Source organism: Mesoplodon bidens, assembly GCF_964165515.1.
Source record: "Mesoplodon bidens genome assembly, chromosome: 20".
In the NCBI taxonomy this organism is placed as follows: Eukaryota; Metazoa; Chordata; class Mammalia; order Artiodactyla; family Ziphiidae; genus Mesoplodon; species Mesoplodon bidens.
In genome coordinates this window covers 39665713-39680934 of record NC_138181.1, presented here as the reverse complement: position 1 = coordinate 39680934, position 15222 = coordinate 39665713, and the positions used below count along the sequence as shown (strand labels likewise).

The 15222-nt window shown below is 42.6% G+C and overlaps 1 long non-coding RNA gene across 1 annotated transcript in view; it reads right to left on the bottom strand.

Annotated features, from left to right (window-relative positions):
• Positions 1-5123: 5123 nt before the first annotated feature.
• Positions 5124-15222, bottom strand: part of LOC308608171 — a 553808-nt gene continuing 543709 nt past the window's right edge. The window contains exon 3 of the long non-coding RNA XR_014014102.1: positions 5124-5157. This is a non-coding gene — a long non-coding RNA (uncharacterized lncRNA). The remainder of the gene's footprint in view (positions 5158-15222) is intronic.

Here is a 15222-nt window from a genome sequence, read left to right as displayed (position 1 = left end):
GCCTTTGCTGCTTTTGCACTGTATCCTCTGCTATAATAAATCATGGCTACGAGGCTATGGGTATGACTTCGGTTGAGTCTTGTGAGTTCCAGTGAAACACTGAACTTGGGGTTGGTCTGGGGGACCCTGACACAGAGAGCTGTGTTATAAGTTGATAGGGAAGCCCATTAATTTACTCATGTTTGTAGGTGAGGAAAAAAGCATAATAAAAACAGATTTGGATGCCAACGATAGGTGCTTGGTGCTCGGTGGTGATAAAGCATTGCTTGAGATTTGAGGTATCCTGAATAATTCTGAATGACTTTCAGTTTCACTGCGGACTCCACGAAGATTCATTATATCCCCACACAACTTTATCTACAGTAACCCCCTGTTCCTTAAGGTTAAGTCAAACAAGGCTCTAATTGTTTCCTAAAAGAGACAAACAATTGCCAAAGTAAATCATATAGTCAGGTAAAGTGATTAAGTGACCAGTGGATGGTTTCCAGCCTCAGTAAAGCCTTGGAGCTGCCCACAATGCTGTTGGTTTGTTTGTTGGTTGGCTTTGTCTTTATTCAGCAACCTTTTGTTTTATCATGAAATGTCTTCTAACTTCAAGCTTCAACTCGTCTTAGTTCTCTCCTGTGATTCTCTGCTGAGCACTTAATCTCTTTGAAGAAAATGAAATCCATTAAAGGCATGACTTGCACCTCCAAACCCACCTGCAGGGACCCTATTCTAACCGTCTCACTTCCAGTTCCAAAGGAACAACTGTCTCTTTTCCTGCACCTGTGAAATTGGGGTGTAATTTCCACACTGTCTCTATCTTTCTCTTTTGTCCAAGTCCCGGTTCTCCATCATCCCCTCGTCCCTAATACTGTTCATCTCCAGTCTTCACAGTATCTTTCCTCTCTGTACACACAACATTCAAGGCTCTTTCACCCTGAAATAACAAATCAATACAAACAAAAAGAAATTGCTTCCTGTGACACAGCTATCACCTTGCAGAAATTTTGCAAGGTGGTCCACGCTTAGTCTTCACTTACTAAAATCATACTCATTTCTTGGTTTCCATCCTACAACCTTATTCAAAGACCTGTTCACTGCAAAATTCAATGTCTTCTTTCAGTCCTAGTCAAGCTTGTACCTGCCTGCGTGACCACTTTAATGTTTGAAGTTTTCTTCTCCCACCTGTTCTCAAACTCCCTTTTTTCCCCTGCATTTTCTCTGCCTTTTCTCATGTCCTCAGTAACTTCCTCTGCCTCTGCAGCTTGCCTTGCTAACACTGAGGGCTCTGCTTGGTCCTCCCCTCTGCCTACATATGAGGCATCTTCCCACGTGCTCTCCGTTTCCTCCCGGAGGTCCTACACCACCCTCCTCTGACAGCTCCCAGACCTGCATCTCTCCAGCTCACCTGTCCTCCCAGGCTCCAGACCCACCCTCCCAACGACTCCCTGAGTATTTCCACTGTGATGAGAACTTCAAGTCAGCATGCCTGTAGTTAGATCCAGTATTTTCTCCCTAAGATGTGTTCCAACTCTTTTACTTTTGATCTGATGAATAATATGTCTACATTCTTTGAAGCCAGAAGATTAGAATACAGAATACAGCAGAATAGAATACAGAATAGTAGAATATAGAATAGTAGAATACAGAATAGTAGAATACAGAACAGTAGAATACAGAACAGTAGAATACAGAACAGTAGAATATTCTCCACCTCTTTCTCTCCTTCACACAACCAATTAATCCCTAAATCCTATCACCACACTTGCTCCAACCCCAGAAAGCTCTCTCAAACTTGCTACTTCTTTCTTTCGGTGTTACTACGTCCTTAATGTTCCCCTGAACAATGGCTCATCTAGGAAACGGCATGAGCTTTCCTTCTTGCCCCTCGGGAGGCTCCCTGCTCTAACCCACGCTCTACAAAGTCATCAGAGCTCGCATACCAGCAAACTAAGCATGAGCTTGGGCTTTTGAACCAGATCGCCTAGGTTTGAATCCTGACTCTGCTACTGTCTTTCTATGTAGCCTTGGGCAAATAATGTACCTACTCTGTGCCTATCTTGATTGGTAGAGTAGAATACTAATAATAGTTAAGAAGATTAAATGAGTTAACATATGTGAAGCACCTACACATGGATCTGATGTTTAGTAAGTGACCAATAAATGTTATTTTATAATCATATATATATCGTATTTTTTCTTTACCTGAAAAACTGTTAAATCTCTTTTGACACCAAACAAATATGCAACATCTCAGTGAAGCCTACTGCAACCGTCCCTAAAGGAGTAACTGCTTCCTTATCTGGGGTCTTAAAGCGTATGATTTCTTTTGTCATCATGGAATATGCCGCACCATATACCACATCACAGGTCTGCTGCAGAAGAATACAGGCTCTTGATCATATTTATATCAGTATTCCCAGAATGAATGAATGTGTGTGTGAACACTTGGATGTAAGCCATTTTATCACGGTCCAAATTAAACATTATTACATTTTTTCTGAAGTACCTGTGATAGACGAAAGTATCAAAAGGCAATACAAGATCAAAGAAACAAATATCAAATCCACATGCAGAAATACCAGTGAGTATTTAGAATGAAAACACAGGCCTTCTCTAAATCTTTTGGAATTTATTCTATTAAGTAAGGGGAGTTCTAAAGCTGTTAGAACAGCAGCTGAACTACTCATATAAATAAACACTTAGGACTTCCCTGGTGGCACAGCGGTTAAGAACTCCGTCTCTGAGATTTAATTCGGTGTTGCGGTACAGAGGCCGGATTCAGATTCGGTACTAGTAGGAGAGCAGGCTTCTCGGGAAGAGGCAAGAAAAAGAGTAGAAGAAATGCCAGAGGTGTGGTAACACCAGGGACATCCATCTGGCGCCAAGTGAGAAATACTGCAAAGTATACCGAGAGCATCACAGCATACGATTCACCTTGGAGCGATCGACCATAACTGGTGACTGAAAGAAAATTCACTGCACATGATCTGTAGTGACGCTCCCTAAACTTGGGGGTAGGGGTGCAGGTCGGCTAGAAGACAAACATGTCTGAAATATTTTGGTGTTGCACCTTAAAGCACTAGATTGACAAGGGACAGTTTCAGTGAAGATAGAACAGGCTTTGATATTCAAGCACAGCATTCAAAATAACGCATTACTGACTGAAGGCAGGCAGGCGTTCAAAACACAAACTCCCACCAGGAAATGCTCACGGGTGGTTAGCACTAGCCTCCAGGGGGCAGCTTCACTCACTTGGTCTTGCAAATTTACGGTTAGTGCTTCCAAGCAGTAAATTCATTAAAACCAGGAAATGGCTTACTTAGTTTAAAGTGACAAACAGTTCTAAAAATAAATGTTTGCACTACATGGATTCCAAACAAATTTATCACAATCAGAACCGTTAACAGCACACCTATAACGACTAGAAAATTAATTCGCGATAATAACGTGTCAAACCGTATGTTTCTTGCTTCCCCCCCTTCTAAAAAAGAACCCACTTGTTTTAAAGCATGTTCCATTTCTACCCCCGTCACTCCCAATCGCTGCATCACTTTAAGAGCATGTGCTGACTTTTTTCCAGCCTACTTTGTCCTCTTCTTTATCATCCAAAAATGGCTGTAGATGTGAGTGTAGATTATTGTGCAACAGGGACGCTCCCGTGTGTCTGAGGAAGCCAGTACAGTCTGGTCTAACTGTGATGTGTCAACATCACCCAAGTGCAACACTTCTTAAAAATGTGTAAACAAATATCCACGCTTATGCTTCATTATGGGCTGTTTTGCCAGAAAAATATCAAACTTTATTCAGATATTAAAGTTGTGTCATTCCCGTGGACATTTATTTTATGAAATTAGAAAGCACAGGAAGAGTGAAATAGCTACATGTTACGACCACATAGCCCCACCACGGCTGAGGCCCTCTGGCCGTGCTCCTCCGCCACGCACGCCTCTCAGAAGAGCTCACCCTCCCCAGCACTCTCCCCACTGAATCTGAAGGAGCAAATATAGCCAATGAGATACAGATTCAAGTAGCTCCTGGCACACAAATAATGACCGACAGCAACCTCAAGAAGAGTGGACAAGAGTATCCTAAATGCTGAGGCTAACAGAAGCCTGGCTTAAATACAATTAGTCTATGCAAGTCAGAAATTCCCAGCAAGTTTAGAAAACACAATTATCTCTTAGTGGACTCCTTATTTTTTCTAGAATCTAAGATATCTTCTTTACCTCCTTCCAGGATCACCACTGGGAAGGAGAACATGGCCAAAGGAAAGAGTGGGAAGCCATGAGGTTGGGATGATTTGCTTCTCCTTCCCATCCTCAGAAATGTTTCCTGGGAATGGCGGCTGGTATAGTCTCCGATCTTTTCTGCAAGTGTGTCTTAGCAGACGGCACCAAGAAGCAGCCACATCATCAGTTAGCACAACATCAAGGCCCAGCTGATTATAGCCACATCACGTTAACACATGACCTTCAACATTAAACCTTAAAGCAGTTTGCGTAATATTTCAAGTATTGAATTTTAATTGGGGGGGGTGCATTGAATAAACAGCAACCTCAATGATTCACCTGAACATAGCATAGTTTTTGTGTTTGTTTGAAATATTGTTCTCACTGGGTTCTAAATAGTTAATTAGGTATGCATATTAATTATTACCAAAGTATAATAATGCTCCTAAAAAGGGCATCTATTGTCCACATAAATATCAAAGAAATTTTTTTATGATGAGCACGGTTTCAGTGAAAACCAAGTAAATTAACGTCATTGGCAGGCGGATCAAAGAAGAAAATGTTTCTCACTATTTGAAGTTTTCTCACCTGAGTTCACTTAGTATTTAACTTATAATAAGAGTATTCATAATACATTATGTTATTTATTGAAAGGTTTTTAGGAGTATGATTGTCATAAAGTTTTAGAGGGTTACTTTCTTGACACTGATGCTCAGAAAACATATGTATATACCAAATTCGTAAAATCACCAAGAAAGTCTCAGCAAATATAAAGAATTGCTTAGGAAAAATATATTCCCCTTAGAATTATTTTTATGTTGTATGTAAAGAGGTAAAAACTAAACAGTGGAACTTTTTAGAGGCTCTCAATTTTAGGAAAAGGTCGTAAATTTACTTACAAGGAATCTAGAAGTCAAAAGAAGGAAGTTCCATCACCAGCCTGCAAATGAACAACAACAAAACCTAAGACAATATTACTTTACTCAGGTCATTTAATTGAACAAGACAGAAAAACAAAAAACATGATTATATGATTTATGATTCAATGACATAAATTCAGAGCTTTGGCCACAGTAAATAATAATGGTAACAGTAACAGTAATGTCACAAGCCTTTTCTCCAAAGATTAAACTGGAGCATATACCATAAATCGTTTTTTTTTAAGTGCTATTCTTCCACATGCTAAGTAGGTCAAGCTGTTAGTTTGTTTACATGCATGCTAAGGAAAACAACCAGAAGATTAATACAATAACTGAGAATAAAACAGTGGAACTGTACTCTGAACTAGCACCAACATATATTCACAAACCCAATTAAGATCACAGGAAAAAAATGATTTTCTATGTCACTGAGGTTTTCCAACAAGTTTTCACAAATCATTGCATCTAGATATGAATACGAGCTAATCTACAGCCTCTCAACCACCACTGATGCAGCATTTGCAGTCTGGGTTGCAGGAAGCCAATGGGGTGCTGCACTGATGTTAGCTCTGCTGTTCTGACACTCTACCCAGATGCTCCAATTTTGCTTCAGTGCACTCAGAGCTGAGCCTGAATCCTCAAAGCATGGGTAAAAAGAGTTATGGCTAAGGCAGGGTTAGAGGTGCAGTGAACCAGTATCACCTGCACTGATTTGCAATCCTAAAACTCGTGTGAAAACAGCACAGTGGTCTTGACTGCTCACTCATATGTCCAAGGGCCAAACGGGACAGATAGGAGTTCAAGTGTTTCTCTTTCTTGCTTTCCTCATCATTTCTCTTCTACACCATGATGGCTCAGTGTACAATAATTTTATGATAAAAGATATAAACTCGACGGAAGGATCTGTATTTTCTATAGCAGATAATCTATCGGGATGCTGTCTGTTAGGTGCTTCAATGCGTCGGTGCTTATATGTATAATGTTAACAGCCTTAGGTTGACCTACATATATTATCGGAAGATTTAACACTGGGTTTTGTTAAATTCCTTGTCTCTTTTATCCAGGGAAGTTCCTATGAAGCTGATACACAAAGCACAAGCACAGATCTTTAATCTGGGAGGAGTCTCCAACAATAAGACGAGTTTCAGCATGGATAGCGGCTTTTGTGCAAGCTGCATGTCAGGATACTTGACAGAGTTAAGTGATACAATTGAAAGTTAAATAACAGAAGGGAGAGGCATTAAGGGGCCAAGAAATGATAGAAAATTCGTGTTTTCGGATGAGATCTGTGAGGAGGAGGAGGAGACTCATCTGAGCAGGAGACGTAAAAACCCTCTCCAGTTAACAGGAGCTGAAGAGACATTGATTTACAAAGAACAGAGGCACAATCATGGTGTTGAACAGCGCATTCAATAAGGAGTCTGATTCTTGGAAATGCTGAGCTAAAGGTGGAGCCAGAAACTCTGAGAATGACACATGCCATAATTTCTGCAGAAACAGAGCCACTCCTCACCCCCATCGAGAAAAGTCCACACGACACAGTCTCAGAAGCTATGTAGTACAACTGAGGCGAGAGGGGAATTTCGAAGTCTGAAGGATACATCCAAGCGATGGAATTTCAAGAGAACCCTGAAAGCAATGGAAACACGCCACAAATCAGACTCAATAGCAACATTCGAATGTGTGGATAACACTGTCACCTGTCTTTAGGGGAAGGCAGCTGGATATAGCTCCGTATTTTGCAAAGAGGTCGATTAAAAAGTCCCTGAGAGAGGGAGAAGATCGATAAAAGAACGTCAAGGTATAGCTCATTTGCAAGTATTACAGAAATAAGGAAATGGTGCTGATTTAGTGACAGCCTATGTTCTAACAAACATCAGGTAGGAAGTGAATGTGTGTCTCTGTGGAATCCCTTTTTTTTTTGTGGTACATGGGCCTCTCACTGCTGTGGCCTCTCCCGTTGCGGAGCACAGGCTCTGGACGCGCAGGCTCAGCGGCCATGGCTCACGGGCCCAGCCGCTCCGCGGCATGTGGGATCCTCCCGGACCGGGACACGAACCCGTGTCCCCTGCATCGGCAGGCGGACTCTCAACCACTGTGCCACCAGGGAAGCCCCTATGGAATCACTTTTGATACCAAAATCTTTGCTTTCACAGTCAAGCATAACCATGTTCCGAAGCAGTAATCCAACGTAAGATGCAGGTGACGGGGGCAACGCTATACACACCGAGGCCGCTCCCCGCAGTCTGGCGCCTGGCAGGAGCTAGGACGGGATGACAGCCACAAGACTCTCAGCTATGTGCAGGACACACCACCAGCCCCTCCACGACCTGTCCTTGGGTTTCGCATTCTCACCAAGTGTACTTCTGATTTCTCATCACCTCCCCTCAGGGCCTCTCTCTTCCTGGCTTCCCCTGTGCCGTGACTTCTGTAGACGTTTCTACCAGCCTGTGGACATAGTCGGGCTGATGAGCCCTGTTAGAATAAGCCTTAGCTCTGCTCACTGAATTCTCTCCTTCTGTGTGCTACAAAGTCAGGCACTGTGTCCTGATTTGGTTCATTCCTTCTCACTCACCCGAATCCTCTCACCACCCTCTTCTCCACCACACACCCGTGTATACATACACCTGTTCTCCCCTGACCAGTTTGCTGAGCCATATAGCTATATATACATGTACGTATATATTCCTTGAGTCTAAAATATGCCAGAATTGCACTTTAAATTTTTATTATTCTAGAATGAGGCGCTTGGAAATTACTCTAAGTTTATATTTGGTTCCAGAATTATATTGTCTAACCTTTCGGCATGTAAGAACTGATTCAGTGTGAACGCTTGGGAAATACAGAAAAGAGCACAATCTCTCTGGGGTCTGTTATTTGTCTCAACTGCTTAGATTGTTTCTATTTTTTAAAATTAACAGAACACAGTCTGGCATCTGCCGAATACAGCTCTGACAAACAGGAAGACCTGACTAAAAGAAGCTGGCATGTGGGTCAAATATTGAATTTATCAGGGGTGACTCTGTTTCACTTCGGTGGCAGGATGCCCTTACCAGCCTGACTGCCCATGTTAGGTGCCTATACCTTCTCTGCCTTAATCTTCAATTTTCAGTTATCTTTCTCAGATTCCAGTCTCCTCTACTACCCCTCCCCACTCTTGGCCTCCATGGCCCATCCTTCACCAACTGCACTGTACCCATCTGGCAAATTTCCTGTTCACTTATTCATTCACCTTACTGTGCACTTCTGAATTAGGCATGGGGGCGGGCTGATAAAAAAGCATATTCATACTCTCCTTTCATAATATATAATGAGGTTACAATCAAATTGTTAATCCCAGGATGTTTCCTCATGAAAAGCTTTTAAAAAATCATAGCAGACTATAATTGAATTCCAAATGAATAATATAGAGCTGTAAAAGTTAAGAGAAGGTAGGGGTCATTGTGATTTACAGTAATTCATTCATTCGTTCATTCAATGCATACTATATCAGGTGCTGTACTAATGCTGGGAATGCTAAAGTTATTAAAAAAAGAAAGACTAGACCACATACAGTTTTCAGTTGGAGGGAGACACGCATAATGTTAGGTATCAATGAATGCTGAAGAAAAAAGTACTGCAGTTGAGGGAAATAAAAAGAACAAATAATGCAGGTGAGGGAGAACTTTCCATTTCAGATGAAATGGCTGCAAAGATTCTCACGGAGAAGACAAGATTGGAATAAAGACCTGTACAAAGTGAGAGAGTGAGTCATGTGAATGTCGGGGGTAAGAGCACAAAGACCTTGAGCTGGGCGTGTCTGGAGTGTTAACGTAAGAAGCCTAGATGTTGAGCAAAGGGGAGACCAGTAGACGATGAGGCTGCAGAGTGCTGGGGCCAAGACCACGAGGGGCTTGTGGGCCACAGTGAGGATGGGGGCTTTGACTCCAAACCAGATGTCTCCGGACGGCTTCAGGCCGAAAAGCGACATGACCTGACGCCCAGTTTGACAGGATTGCTCTGCGCGGTGTGTAAGGAATAACCTGACAGAGGGCAAGGAAGGACGGAAGCAAGGGGACCGGCCGGAGGCTGCGCTGTTGGTCCAGGAACGAGCCGACGGCAGCCCGGAGTAGGGTGGCAGCCGTGAAATGACGAGATGCTTTCAGATTTGGGGGGTATTTTGAAGGGACAACCTAAAGATTTGACGGACCGATTGGATGCAGGATGAGAGACAGAGAGGTACTGAGGAGGAAGCCAACATTTCTGGCCTCAGTAAGTAGAAAACCAGACAGGTGGGCATGTCTCTAACGAGGCAGGGGTGAGGGTTTTTTGACTTCTTTGCCACGTAAAGTGTGTTAACTAGACATCCCAGTGAAGGTGCCAACTAGGCAGCTGGACATACTAGTGTGGATGACGAGAAGAGACTCAGGATTGAAACATCCGGGAATCATCAGCTGTAGAACCCATGATACTGGACAAAATCAACGAGAGGGAATGTAGACAGAAAAGAACGGAGATCCAGAGATGGAGCCGAGTGAGCATTTCAGCATCTGAGGGTGAGAAAAACGAGGAGGAAGAAGCGAAACGGTCTAAGAAAGATCTTCTGGAGAAGCAGGAGGGACACCACGCCCTGTGGAGCCCTGGAAGCACAGTGAAGGGAGTGTCTTAACGAGCAATGGTATGGCCTCATTTTGCCTTTAAAACCTCTTTTACCGCATCACCCCTTCTAGCCTCTTTTCCATGTCTTTGTGCCCTGCAAAATGCCAAAGTGACTCACCACCCGCTGCTTTTTTTCCTGCTCTTCCTGAAGAGGATTCATGGATGGTGGCGAAACCACACCTGGGTGTCAAGCTACCAGTTCAGACACAGGCTTCAGCTATCCCTAGGGTGTTATTTAACTTCTCTCTGCTTTAATTTCCTCCTCCTCAAAATAGGTACAATAATCGTAACTATCTGGGCAGGGAATGACAATATTTGTGTATGTAACTTAAGATGTTGCCTACACATAGCAAACGTTACACAATTACACACAACTCATAGTGTTTCTTCTCTCCGCCTTGCATCACTCAAACCCAACCAGACTCACCTCCTGCATTTAGTCAATTCTGTTCTTTTATTGCACTAAAATTAGAAAGACACGATCCAGGATCTGAGCTGCATGTTATTTTATGTAGACTAACCTTTCTTTCTACCCACCATTCTACTTGTGAAATTCCTGTGGAGAGACACACCTCTCCAATGCCTCAGTGTTTCTGTAATGGCTTTGTGCTTTCTCACTTTATATACTTGGCATAAAGCACTAACGAGGGAAGATTCTTTCCTAAGAAGGACGCTATCAAGCCACAGGCGTTCAGACCAGGGATGAGGGAGGGTTCTGCTGCCAGCTTCATCTGGGTTCAGGAACCACCACACCTTCTGACGCAGAGGGCACATCGGTCGTCTTGACAGAGCTGGGCCCCTGCCTTGGGGGAGGCTGGCCATTAGGAAGGAGATGGCAACAAGTGGGCAGGATGTACAGAAGCCTGCGCTGAGCAACTGTGGCCTGGAAGTGGGGCGAGTGGTCTAGTCTCGGGAGTGGGCCCAGCAGGGGAGGCCAAGGTTTGGGCAGGTGCAGAAAGCGGTCCCAAGACCCGTGGATTACACGTCTCATAAAAAACTGGGTTTGGGTTTGCGTCATCCTAATGGACAGTGTCAGCTGTCCTCACAAGTCAGCATTGCTAGAAGCGGTAGTTTCTTATTCTAGACGAATGACATGGGAAAGAAGTTGGCCACAAGGCATTTATAATCTGCGTCTCCTTTACCTACTGTACCCTAATACACACTGTAACAGGCAGTTACAAACACAGCAAAGCATTTGACCAACCCTGTCCTTTCCATGCTTATATATTTGCCTTACTATCCTAACCTGAGAGATGAGGTTATAAGAACATATTCTAATTGCTTTACCAGCTCATATTGAGAGAAGTAATACTTCAAAAACAATTCCTAGAGTGTGATACTGCAGGGGTGGGCCTCACTGGTATACCCAACTGGAAGGAACAGTACTAAGAGCTGTTTTTGACTCGGGGCAGATCACCTGATCTGAAGGCATGTTTTTTCTTTATTAATTCTCTGCAAATGAGTTTTATACAGACGACCTGAGGGGTTTTGTGAAGTTTATCAAGGTAATATTTATAAACTGCCCTAAAATCCCTAGCTGAAAGAGAAAATGTCATGCAATATTACTTGTCTAAAAATGAGACCTCTTGTAAGCCTTAATTATAAATTTAAATTCCCTTATATCCAGGAATGTGAATCAATCAATTATAATGAGCAACGACTATGTGCACATTGCAAGTTCTTTAGGGCCAAGAAGTGAGTCACTCATTTCTCTTTTCTTCTTCCACAGCATATACTCTGAAAATCGTTGCTGTTGATGATGGTAATACTACTACTGGCTATAGTAGTAATAATAGTGATACTCTAATTGTCTAGATCATGGCAAATACACCATTCATCTTTCTGGGGATTATTAAACAAGAGGGTGTCATTCATGGTTTACTGATTGGGTTCAAGGCACAGGTCAGCATCAAAAATTAAGTTAGCATGCCAGGATCCAAAGGTGGAACACAGATAGTAAGATTAGGAGTTGGAAAGTCACAGAGTACTTGGGCAGAGGTCAGAAACCATCACAGGCCCAGGGCAGTAATTTATTGTCTATTATTTTTTAACAACTTGAGGTGCCAGACACCTATCTTGATGATCCTTCCCCTTTATATAGAATCCACAGGAGGTTTAAGTTTCCCGCCCTTGCTAATAAAGTCTATTCTTCTTACTGAATAGAATGATCTTATTTAAGATTTGGTAGTATCCAGTTGAAGAGAGCTCTGGTGGGACCGTGGTATTTTGGAGCAATGTTCTACAATCATCAGGGACACAAATCATCTTCCATAGATTCATGTTTGAACATCCAGCACCTCGTACATTTCATGACACTTGCAAGAATAAACGCATGTGGACGAGTGATGACATGCTTTGCCACCTCTGTCTTGTCGGTAGGACTAGGCCATGCAGAGAGGGATGGTTTTCCTCTAAGTCCTTCTTAATGTCTCCATGTTTTTCTACCTTTTGGCATGAGCAATACTTTAAGCCACTCTGTTTAGTTCTGATATTCATTAGTGTATTCCTTTGTACTTTTCCAGTTTGAGATAGAGTTGACATAAAACATTGTGTAAGTTTAACATGTACAGCGTGTTGATCTGATACCCATGTACCTACTGCAAACTGATTATCACAGTAAAGTTAGGTAACACGTGTATCCATCACCTCAGATAACTAACAGTCTGGGTGTGTGCACTCACGTGAAAGGTGAAAACACCGCACATCTACTGTCTTAGCAACTTTCCAGACTATAAGGCTATAGTACTATAGCTATAATCCCCATGCTGTGTATTAGACCCTCTAGAACGTATTCATCTGATAACTAGAAGTTTCTGCCCTTTGACCAACGTCTCCCCAATTTCCCCCACACTCTGGCAACCACCATCCTACTCTCTGTTTCTATGAGTTCGATGTTTTAGATTCCACATATAAGCGACATCGATAGTATTTGTCTTTCTCTGACTTACTTCACTTAACATAATGCCCTTAAGGTCCAACCATATTGTCACAAATGGCAGGATTTCCTTCTTGTTTATGGCTCAGTAATATTCCATTATATATATATATATATATACACACACACACATATATATAAAACGTATTATATACACACACTAATATATATATAGGTATATATGTATGTATATGCACATGTATTTATACACACATATATACATACATATATGCGCGCGCACACACACACACACACACACACACACACACACACACACACACACACACACACACACACACACACACACACACACACACACACATATATATCACATTTTCTTTTCATTCATTGATGGACACTCAGATTGTTTCCATGTTGTCTTGGCTCCTGTGAATAATGCTGCAATGAACATGGGAGTGCAGATATCTTTTCGAGATAGTGATTTCATTTCCTTTGGTTATATACCCAGAAGTGGGATTGCTGGATCACATGGCAGTTCTACTTTTAATTTTTGAGGAAACTCCATACTGTTTTCCATAGTGGCTGGACCACTGTACACTCCCACCAAGAGGGCACAAACGTTCTTTTTTCTTTACATCCTCACCAGCACTTGCTATTTCTTATCTTTTTTTATAATGGTTATTCTAACAGGTGTGAGGCGAGATCTCAGTTGGGTTTTGATTTGCATTTCCCTTATGAGGAGTGATGCTGAGCACCTGTTCATGTACCTATTTGTCATTCATATGTCTTCTTTGGAAAAATGTCTATTCAGGTCCTCTGCCCATTTTTTAAGTGGACTGTTTTTGCTTTGTTTTGTTTCATTTGACTTGGTATTGAGGTGTATGAGTTATTTATATATTTTGGATATTAACCCTTATCTGACATATACTTTGCAAAACTTTTCTCCTATTCCACAGGCTGCCTCTTCATTCTAAGAGCGCCAAGGGGTATTAGTGTCCCTTGTACCAGGGCAATAGACACCCTGTCCTGGGCTCAACAATTATGTATGGTTACCGTAATGACCTGACCTTAGATGGCAGGGGAGAGTGTGCCTTCTGCTCCTGCCTCCCACGCTTAATCAAAGTGGACTTGACTTATGGTAAAATCCAAGACTTCTCACCTTGTCTACTCCAGTAGTGTATATTCTGCCTCACCTGCAGACCATTCTTCAGAGATGATTTTAATCACAGGTCACAGCAACATTCCTACTTGAAACCATCACGTTTAGCATACAGTAAAAAAGTGATTACTATTGTTTACAAGGTTTTACCTGACCTGACCCCGGCCTCATTTCTCTCAAACTTCCTTCCTTTTCCTCCATGACAGGCAAGCCGGGGTGAAGCGAGCACAGCAAGCAAGCAGCAGCCTTGGTGCCTCTGCTCTCCGTAATGCCCCTTGCGTTTGCACAGCTCACACCTTCGACTCGGTTTATTTCTTTGGTCAAAGATCACCTCTTCAGAGAGCCCACGACAAATCATTCTATCTAGAAGTTAAATCTCTCACTTCCTCTCCTGCTTTGTTTTTCTACATAGCACTTATTCACTTCTGATGTATCTTTATGTGTATGTGTTTATTTTCTGTCTTCTAAACAGGTCACAAACTCCATCAAGGTAGGGACTTCTTTTTCTACTTTATGACTCATTTAAAATAAGTTCTGGCATACAACAGGCATCCAATTCCTATTTATTGGGTGAATATATAAATACATGAATATGTATAAGGGTACAGATATTAGGGTCAAATCTCAGATTGAAAAATTCAGAAACAAAATCTAGCATTAAAATCTCTTCCTCATTCAATCTTTCACCCTCTCAATGGGGACAAGGTGAGAAAAAGATCAAACAAGGAGCTAAAGTGTTAAGCCAGTAAATGCTAAGACCGAAGGCAAGAAAGGGGAGAGTGTACAGTTTATCTTATTTTAACGTAAAGCTTTAAAGAATCTGAGATTGTCCTCACTGAATGCACTGTTCGTTGTAAAGACTAGAAATTCCTGCTTTTCAACCCTGATTAAAAGATGGGCTTTCTGCCATGCCCCAAAGATCGCCGGATTGGTTCTATGTTGGCTAGTGGAAGGCAAGGTGGTCCATAAGCAAGGGCCTGCTTCGGAAGACTCCCTGCCTCTGGTTCCCAGTGGATGGGTGCTGGGAGACGCTGGCAGTAGCAACCCCGCTGATCTCAACTGCCCCGAAGCCGCCCAGTGAGGAAGGCTGATCTCCAAGCAGTGAAGGCCCAGCCGTTTAGTGCTTTACAGACCAGACAATTGCACTCAGAAGCAGAGAGGCAGGCGGTACTGACTTCAGCGCTCTGATGGAAGACATTCCCTGCAGCTCAGTGCACACAGTAGCCCATGGACCCCCGGTTCTGCCCTAGCTGTCACTTCTGGATTTCTTCCAAGGGAGAGCAAGGTGCTTAATCCAACATCACTATGGAGGTGCACAAAGCCCAGCATCGCTTTCTAAGTGAGACGTGTACTGAGCCCACGACTAGCCTTGTGATGGGAACCACAGAGCTT